This window comes from Crocodylus porosus, unplaced genomic scaffold, assembly GCF_001723895.1.
Source record: "Crocodylus porosus isolate Cpor-Errol unplaced genomic scaffold, CroPor_comp1, whole genome shotgun sequence".
Taxonomy (NCBI): Eukaryota; Metazoa; Chordata; order Crocodylia; family Crocodylidae; genus Crocodylus; species Crocodylus porosus.
In genome coordinates this window covers 17,493,917-17,503,806 of record NW_017728910.1, presented here as the reverse complement: position 1 = coordinate 17,503,806, position 9,890 = coordinate 17,493,917, and positions in this window count along the sequence as shown.

The window sequence follows — 9,890 nt, the reverse complement described above, 5'->3', positions numbered from 1 at the left end:
GAGATCTCTAAACATTTTATAAACATTTATTTAGATTTACCACAACCTTCGGAGGTAGGTAAGGTCAACAGTATTATTCCCACTTTACAGATGTTAGAAGTAAGGAATGGAGTGCTCAATATTGAACTCAGTTCTCCTGACTTCCATTCATATTATAAGAAAATGGGACTGAAGATGACCCATCCTGGGTCAACAGGTTCACTCGTCTGATACCACACAAGTACCATATCACATAGTTCCCTTCATAACCTTACCAAGGTCTATGTTACAAGTTGCTAGGTTTTTTGCCCCAATTATTCTGATCAGAAGGCTGTTCTACAGCCTGACTTCTCTGATTAGGAACTAGGGCTGTGTGAAGCTTCAGTCCCTGATTCAATTTGCCAGAGATCTGGCCTGATTCAGTGGCCACATCTCTAAATCCAAATCGAACCAAAGGACCCTTTCATCTCTCAGAATAGAATCGGGACCCTCCAAATCCATTCAGAGAGATTCAGAAAGATTTGGCGACTTGGACGTAGACACAGCTTTAAATGTTTTTTCTACATACCTCTAGGTACCAGGCAGCTCATGACTGCTGTGATGCTGGGGCAAAAGGAGCATCCCATAGAAGTGTGGGTGGGCTCCTCAGTGCACTTGGCAGCAGACCAGGAAGTGGACCAGAAGCACTTCCAGTCCACTTCTGGGTCCACTGGGGAGCATGCGGGGGGGAGGGGGAGGCCCACACTCCCCCAGCTTGGCGACTGGTGCCTCCTGGGTCTGGGGGGGCACCCAGGGTCTCCCTGCAGCTGATCGCTAAGCCGGAGAGGCATGGGGGGGTAGGGGGGGGCAGCCCAGCATGCTCCCCAGTGGATCTGAAAGTGGACCGAAGTACTTCTGGTAGACCTCTAGGTTCACTGCCGAGCATGTGGAGGGCCCCTCCACACTCCTGTGGGACACCCCATCCACCCCAGCATCAAAACATTCACGAGCAATGCTGGTACCTCGAGGTATGTAGAAAAAACATTTAAAGCTGTGTCTCTGCCTGAATTGCTGATTCTGCATCGGTACTGAATCTTCAGATTCAAATTCGATCAAATCAAATATGGGACAGTGATCTGAATCAACTAATCAAATCGCTGTCCCTGATTCAGAGTGAATCCGAATTGAGTAGGGCCTGCTTCGCACATCCTTCTTAGGAACCTTATTCTGATTTCCAGCCTAAATCTATTTGTGTTATGCACTTGACCCAAAAATAAATCCACAAAATCCTAGTTCAAACAAAAAAATGTCTGGGCACTTGTTAGCTAAATAAGTAACACCAAATGTGCCCTTTGTGCAACTATTAATCATCTAAGTAAGCCAAAACTTTCCTAAAACTACATAGGGCATCATCACATAAACTGCACATGACAGCTGAGAAGTGCCACACTAAAACTATGTCTATATCAGACACACACACTCGAGGAGGGGTTTTTCTTTGAAGAGTTAGACTGGAGGGTTTTTTTAAAACTCCCAAGGGTTTGTGTGATCTTATGTCAATAAGTATAAATGAAATACCATCTGCAGCCATCCATAAGTCAGTTCATGCATTTGTTTTGTTTGCACTGAGACTCTCTGTTACTATATGCTGAAAAGCATTTATATTTTCATGGAAAATTTAGTGTTCCTTCAATCCAGCTGACTGCTAGAATTGAAGTTATAAAAAATAGTGTGCTTGCAACTCTAGAGTGAAATTAATAATAATGTTTACCACTTGTATAGCTCTGTATGCCCAATATCTAATTAAGTCTTGGTACCTCAATATGGTTCTGTAGGTATCCATTAGAAATGGGCCAATAATTTTTAGATAAAGAACTGGATAAAATTTGCCTTTTTCTATTTATAAACAATAATCTCTAATCACAGTTTTCACAGATTTACTAGTTATTACTACAATCATTTCAGCAAAAATATTTAATCATTTGTAAACATTTTATAGTGGGTATTCCAGATCTAAGTAGTGGTTCATTTGGAACAGGTAGGCTGCATAATGACTAGAAGAATCAGGCTTCCAGCATGAATGCTTGCGCAGACCAAGTTGAAATGAACTCTCCGTGAATATTCTAATAATTGTTTAAAATTTGCTGCATCTGAATTTTCCTGCCAACAGACTTAGTCAGTCGAATGTGTGTGGAAAGCAAACGCATAGGATGTGGAAACAGTCTCAGAGTAAAAGCATTTTGAAATTCAAACCACAGTTTACAGGGGAAAGAGAACTGGGGAGGTATTACAGGTCACCTTTAAACCATTCTAAAAGCACTTAAAACAGGAGTGTCCACATATTAAGGGGTGTCAAACCATGCTAACTACCCTCTAAATATCCTAACATTGCACCACTTCAGGTGCAATGGCTCAAAGATAATCAGGTGAGGATTATCTTGGAGCCATTCTACCTAGCTCCAGCTAGGTATTGTTAGGTCTGCTCCACTAAGACAAACTAACCAATTTGCAGTTATCCAGCACCCCGGGATGTACAGCTCCCAGGCCCTCTATCCCTAACATACTTTCCACTTTTCCAACTTCTACTGGCCAGGGGTTTGTGCCAGGGCACTTTGGTGCCTACCATGTTAAGAGGTCTGAGCAGGCCACAGAGCAGCTGGCAGGTGTGATGCAGCTTAATGAGGCAGTCACATGACCACGGGAGGGTTCCTGGATTGGAGGATGGGGCTGAGCAGCTTCAGTATAAACCCAGGCCCTCAGAGCTGAGTGGGCAGTTGCTGGAGGGAGCCAGAGGGGTAACACTGCCAGTTAGAGCTGTTGTTCTCTGAACACCTGGAGGTCAAGGGTAGGAGCTATGGGGATGAAGGAGGTTCCTGGTCTTGGGGAATGACCTAAAACTACACCCTGCTAGGGATGGATGGTGTGGTGGGGCTGCCTGTGGTGGAGTGGTCCCCAGGAAATGCCACACCAGTGCCTCCCTAGTGAAAGGCAAGTATGGGGTGCCTCAGTCCCCAGAACCTGGTGGATCATGCCATAGAGGGGACTGGCAAGAGGTTCAGGCATGTCATCAGGCCTAATACCCCAGGGGCATAAGGCTGAGAGCCCTGGTAAGGGGGTGGAGTAGTGGGCCCAGTAAGAGGGTATGTGAGAGAGCCACTTAGAGTAGGGTCTGCAGGGCTGGGCCAGAAGGACGACTGTGCATGGGCTGCATTGAGTAGGGTCTGCATGGGCAGGCCTGAAGGACTACGCATGGGCTGGCCTTGGTGATTGAGTGAGCTGGGTTTGGAGGGGTCCAAGAAGGTGGACCCATATGTGAAAGAGAGGATGAGCAGCTCAATAACCTAAACAGATAAACCTTTGACTGGTCAGTGCTGGGGCCAGGACCAGAATGGTCAAAGGGCCAGAGTGCCCACTGTGAGGGACGGCCAGAGCCAGGGGCTTGGAGTTCTGACTGGCCTAGAGGTAAGGCTAGGGCCTGTGTAACCAAAGGTCCCAGAACAGGTCACTGCTGAGAGGAAGAAGGGGCTTAGGGAGCTTTGCAGCCCAGAATGAGGGCAGAGTAGACCACCTGAGAAGGAGGGATCCAGGTGGGGTCCGAACAGCAGGTGGGCAGCGAAGGAAGTCCACTGAGGGACCAGAGCCATATAGTGATGCCATCTGCAAGGCATGGGACATGGGAAAAGGGAGGGTTCAGAGCTGTGTATAACACTATTGGTATCGGGCAGTAAATCGGCAGGCTCCCACCTTACAAACAACTTATTAGATGCATCAAAAGCATGGCAGGCGAAGCAGGTGGGTAGACTACCCTAGACAGGTAAGCGGGCCAATGATTTGACCAGCTGCAAGACGGCCCCCTGTCACAGGGTGGTACTGGTCCCAAGCCAACACCCTCACCCACCTGCTGTGGGCATGACCCTAACTGACATGGCACGATGCTGCTGGCCCCAAGCAACCCAGGAGACTCGATCTGGGCCCCTGGGCCCTCAGATGGACAAGACTTTATCCCCCATGTAGCCAGAAAAATTTGAGGGCAGGTGAAGGGGGCTGTGGCTTCCCTTTCCAGATTCCCATGGTAGAGGGGGTCGTAAAGTACTGAGCATGGTGATAGCATGGATCCCAGGGAGGCATGCTTCTCTTGGCTCCATGCTCTTGTTATCGTTCACCCCCAGACCTCTGGTCCCAGAGGGGAGATAGAGTTCTGAGTCCTGGCCATGATCCTGCTCACCAAGCCTTCTAGTGGCAAGCAGTTGTGCAGGTCAGAGATAGCATTAAGCCTTAACATGCAACCAAGCTGAAACTGTTCTAATTTTAAGGCCACCCAACAATCCACAGATTTAGAGTGGTTGCTGTATGAGGTATACTGGAATTAGAAATCAGAAGTTCCTTATTCCAAGGCCTTTTGCCAAAATTACTCCAAACACTTCTTTTCACTATGTATACATAGAGATAAACATCCAAGTATTCCTAAATTGTTTTTCCATGCTGAGTATATTCCTATTTGCACAGGGTAATCCATTCTCTCCAGATAGGCATCACTTTTCCGAATCAGTCATGTTACATGACCCTATTAAATCTATAAAGTGGAAAAACATTGCAAATGTCCTTTGATCACAGTTGGGGTCAGCCAATGCTGCATCCAATGCAAAATAAGGGAAATCATCACTTTAGATGTACTTTATGCGTATAGTAATCAAAATAATTCCAATATGTTTTGATTCAGATTGTACTGCATTTGTACCTGTCAAATCCCGTACAAGATCCACTGGGGAATCAGCATACGCACATACGCAAGCAGAAAAATGTTAGTTTTGGCCAAAGATGTGCCAAGATTTATTATTTTTTAATCCAGAAATGTATAAGCACACAGAAAATACAGTATTCCAAACTATATGCTCATTTTAACTAAGCATATTAAAAATCCTATCAACATAACAGATGTTCTGGTCTTTTCTAGTAAAAACAACTATTATTTCTATAGTTACATAAAGGAGATTCTATAAAATGTCCCCAACAAGTAAAGCACAACATACAGATTCAGAACGTACACTGGCTTGGCTTGGTTGGATCTTTAAGAGGAAGGCCTTCAGTGGGAGGTGGCTGGCAAAGCAGGGAAGCATTCTGCCCCCCCCAAAATTCGGCATTATTTCTCACATAGTTTGCATACCCTCTGCCTTTCACCAAGCTGTTTTTACTGATAGGGGTAGAAGTATGCAGGCAGGGCGGGGAGCTGCTCCAAGGTGAGGTCTGGGATCTTGCAGTGGTGATGTGGTCTGGAGCTGGGGCAGTCGTGATCCACTGCCTGTACACCCCTGCCAAGGGTGGGCAGGCAGCAGATCGTAGTTCTGCCCCGACTCTGCACCATGCCATCTTTACTTCAAGATCCCAATCCCAGAGCAGCTCCCTGCCCAGCTGCATGCTCTCCATGGAAAGCCTGGCCCCACTCTGTCCTGGCTCTGCCACTGCTGGTGTCTTCATGGAAACCAGCCACAGCAACGTAGGCAGGGGCTGCTGGGAAATGGAGCCTGCCATGGGTCCCGACCTGGCCCATGGACTGGATTTTGTTCATCTCTGACCTCGAGTTTTCAAAGAGCAATTCATAGCATCAAAACATTTTGACCTGTTGTGTTCTTAGAGTTCTTGGCAGCAGCAGAACTGTTCTATTATATTTCTGTATTCAAACAATATTTCAAACTATTTTTCTATAGTCAAAACTAAGAGGTGGACTTATCCAAAGGGTGACTTAAGTCTAATGAGATTGAGAACCACTGCACTAAACTGTAGCATCCTTAGCTCAATCCCTGGTGGAAGCTCAATCCCTGGTGGAAGCCAACCCTGAAAACTGCGCTGAACTTGCAAGTATGAAGTCAACCCCTCTCACCTTCTCACCCTCCCTTCATTTAGAAATTATCTAGACATGCAGACCTCAGGCACAGGAGGTCAGCTAGCAGCAACCCCATAGTTCCCTGTTTCAGTCTTCCCATCCTTCTGCACACAACTCAACTGCCCATTGATAGAGACAATTTTGGAAGGAGAGACAAGTAGTGTGCAGACTGATTTCCTAGAAGGGTTTTGCAGCAGAACACAATACAATGGAGTGTTTTGCTCAAGAAATAAAAACAGCTTTGCTGAGAGATGGAAAGTACAACGTAGACAGAAAAGGGCAGCTTATGTGACCGGGAGAGGACATCCTCAAGGTTAACTGTAAATATTAGTGTAAGCAGACCCTATAAAGTTCCCAAGCATAGCACAGTCAGAAAACAGAGAATCACATGTAAATAAAAAAGGGAAAACAAACCAAAACTGCAGATCTTTGGCTTTTTTAACATGGTCGCCCCCAAGCACCTGTCTGCTATGTTTTCTTCATTCACTGTTTATCATTTTCATGTATCTCAGGAAAGTATTTCGGTACTGCAGCATTTCTTGCCCATCTGCTAGTACTGTAAATGTGCTACAAATCAACCAGGTGGCAGGATGTCCTGAACTTGCAATCAGCACGCCAGTTTGAAACACACGCAAAGAGCATTAAGCATCCTATTCTGTTCCTATTAAATTAGAGAATTGTCTAGAAAAACACTATATCATCATCCTGTTACATACAAAAAATAGAAAGTCGGGCAACTTAATTTTAAATTGGGTAAATGAATAAAAGTGGCCCAATTGCCAGAGGTGCAAGTTCCCTTGAAATACTCTTGGATCCGGTCAATGTAACTGATGAAAATGAGAAGTAACTCCGATCTGAAGCAATATAAGCAATAAAAGTAGTATGTGAGGAGAATCAGAATCATTGGCAGTATCAGGTGCTCATCATTCATCACCGTAAATCAGATCAGTTTTATTCAGGTGCTCAAATATAGATTTAAGCACTAATATAAGGAGAAGACATCGACCTACTACGTGGCCCAAAATCACACAGCAGAAGCAGGACAGAGCCAATGTTCATGACTGCCCCGTTCCATGTTCACTTCTTTAGACCACACGGCTCACATACAGAGACAATTGTTCGTGTTACTCACATTTGTTCAAGCAAATGAAAACTTCTGTTCTATCATGAATGCTCGTATGCCCATCATATTATACAAGTATCTAACAGCTTTGTTTTGCATAGGCAAAATAAGCTTTGTGAGTGCACCTAGATGTTTGCACAAATTTGCTAAATTTTGAAAATCTGGTTTAATCTGTCCTCCATGGAGTTATACACTATGTCACTGTAGTGACACAGTCCCATATACAAAGTACTAGGGATCACATTATCTCTTCTCCATCTAACTATCCAACTCACCTGCATAATGTTCAGAAAATATTTCCAAACTGCATGATCCCATAACTGCTGCCTGTCTAGAGGGAATATAGAAGTGCTGCCATAAAACTGCAGTTCCTCTCTTGACTGATCCCCATCCATCATGCTCTCAAAGCTCATCCCTCCATTACTGTCATGAGCATTGTTACAAGGACCTTGTGCAGATGGGTAAGTATTGATTGCTTTGCTTTTGAAAGTCATGGATATGGAAAATGTATTGAGTTATGCAGGCACTGACAAAGGAAGTTGGGTGACTATTTCCTGCTGACACCTGTAAAAGCCCCAGCCCCAGCCCCAGCAAATGTCTCACACAACAGTGTGGCTAACAGACAGGGCACTGGGCTGAGAATCAGGAGAATGGAGTTTCAGTCCTATCTCTGTCACTCACTGTGTGACCTTGTACAAGACATTGTGCTGTTTGAGTTGCCTTTGTCCGTCTTGTTTATTCAGGCTGATAGGCCTTTGGGGTAAAGGCACTCTCATAGAATCATAGAAAATTAGGGTTGGAAGGGACCTCAGGAGGGCATCTAGTTCAACCCCTACTCAAAGCAGGATCATCCCCAACTAGATCATTCCAGCCAAAGCTTTGTCTAGCCAGATTTACAAGAATTCCAAGGGTGGAGAGTCCATCACCTCTCTGGGTAACCTGTTCCAGTGTTTTACTACCCTCCTAGTGAGAAAATTTTTCCTAATATCCAACCTAAACTTCCCTTGCTGCAACTTGAGACCATTGTTCCTTGTTCTGTCCTCTGTCACCACTGAGAACAGTTTATCTCCATCCTCTTTCAAACCTTCCTTCAGGTAGTTGAAGGCTGCTATTAAATCCCCTCTCAGTCTTCTCTTCTTGACTAACCAAGCCCAGTTCCCTCATTTCTCCTCATAAGTCATGTGCCCCAGCCCCCTCACCATTTTTGTTACCCTCCACTGGAATCTCTCCAATCTGTCCACATCCTTTCTGTAGTGGAGGAGGGAGGGCAAAACTGGATGCAGTACTCCAAATGTACCCTCACTGGTGTCGAATAGAGGAGAAGAATCACTTCCCTTGACCTACTGGCAACACTCCTACTAAGGCAGCCCAGTATGCTGTTAACCTTCTTTGCAATAAAGGCACACTGTTGGCTCATATTCAGCTTATTGTCCACAATAACCCCAAGTTGCATCTCTCCACCTATACAGTATAAACAAACCAAGGAAGTCCTTGGTAAGGGAAAGGCGAAAGCTCCACACCAATAAATAAAAATGATGTGGATGCGGCCCCTGCCTGGGGGGCGCTGCCTACCCGGGGCTTCTCTGAGGCCTCCACCAAGATGGAGCCCACAGGGAGGCTCGTGTCACCTTGCCCCCTGGCCTGTGGGGGATGCCTAGAGGGGCCAGGAGGCCAGGGAATGGGGACCCCCCATACCTGTCCTGCCAGTGTCCATCTTAGGGCCCCAGAGGGGCAGGTGAGGGAGCTCCAGGAAGAGGTTAGCAGGCTGAGGGGGATCAGAGAAGCAGAAGATGCTATTTATGGGTATTTCCTTTTCCTGCAGGGCCAAGCACCAAAGGAAGAACCACGCCAGGAGGTGCCCTCCACAGCGGAATGGCAGACGGTTCCCTCCAGAGCCAGGGCTGCTCATGGTGGTATAGTACCAGCTCCTCCAGTCCAGCTGGGGAACAGGTACAAGGCCCTGGCAACACTGGAGGAAGAGGAACATGAGGAGGAAACCTCTGGTGAGGAGGTCACTCCACGCACAGAAGGGGCTGAAGGAGGCAAGTTGACCCGGAGGAAGAGACACTGGGTACTCATCATAGATGACTCCACCCTGAGAGGAACAGAGGGTCCCATCTGTTGCCAGGATCCCATGACACACCAGGTCTACTGTCTCCCCAGAGCGTGGATACAGAACATGACGGAGATGATCCTGGCCCTCTTCCAGCCCACTGATTACTACCCCAAGGTCCTAATCCATGTGGGCACTAATGATGCGGCCAGGAGCAGTCCAGACCACCTGATGCTACCAAGCACTGGGGGGCAAGCTGAAGGAGATAGGAGCACAGGTGGTCTTCTCATCGATCCTTCCAGTGAGAGGGCACTGAAGATGCCATGAGACCTGCATCTGGGAAGTCAACTTGCAGCTTTGAGACTGGTGTCTCGTGGCAGGCTTTGGCTTTCTGGAGCACGACCCTTACTTCAGAATGAGAGACATGCTCAGGTGGGATGGGCTTCAATTCTCCCACAAAGGTAAGTGTGTGTTCTCTTCCAGGTTGGCTGATCTCCTCCGGCAGGCTTTAAACTAGGCCACATAAGAGGAGGTGGGGGAAGAGGACCAAGGGAGCCACAGAACACCAAACGAAGAGACCCACAAGAACAGCCCAGGCAAGTCAGGCAATGAGCGAAAGAAATACCCAGGAAAGACACAGGGGCCCAAACAGTCTGGAGATTGGGGGGCTGTCACATACACCCTCAGGAGGCTTTAAATGCCTCTACGCTAATGCTCGCAGGATGGGGAACAAGCAGGAGGAACTTGCCCTCCTGCTAGCTAACACAAACCCAGATATAGTGGGGTTCACTGAAACTTGGTGGGATCCAACGCACAACCGGGTGGTAAACATCAATGGCTATGGGCTGTATAGATTTCATAGATTTCATAGACAT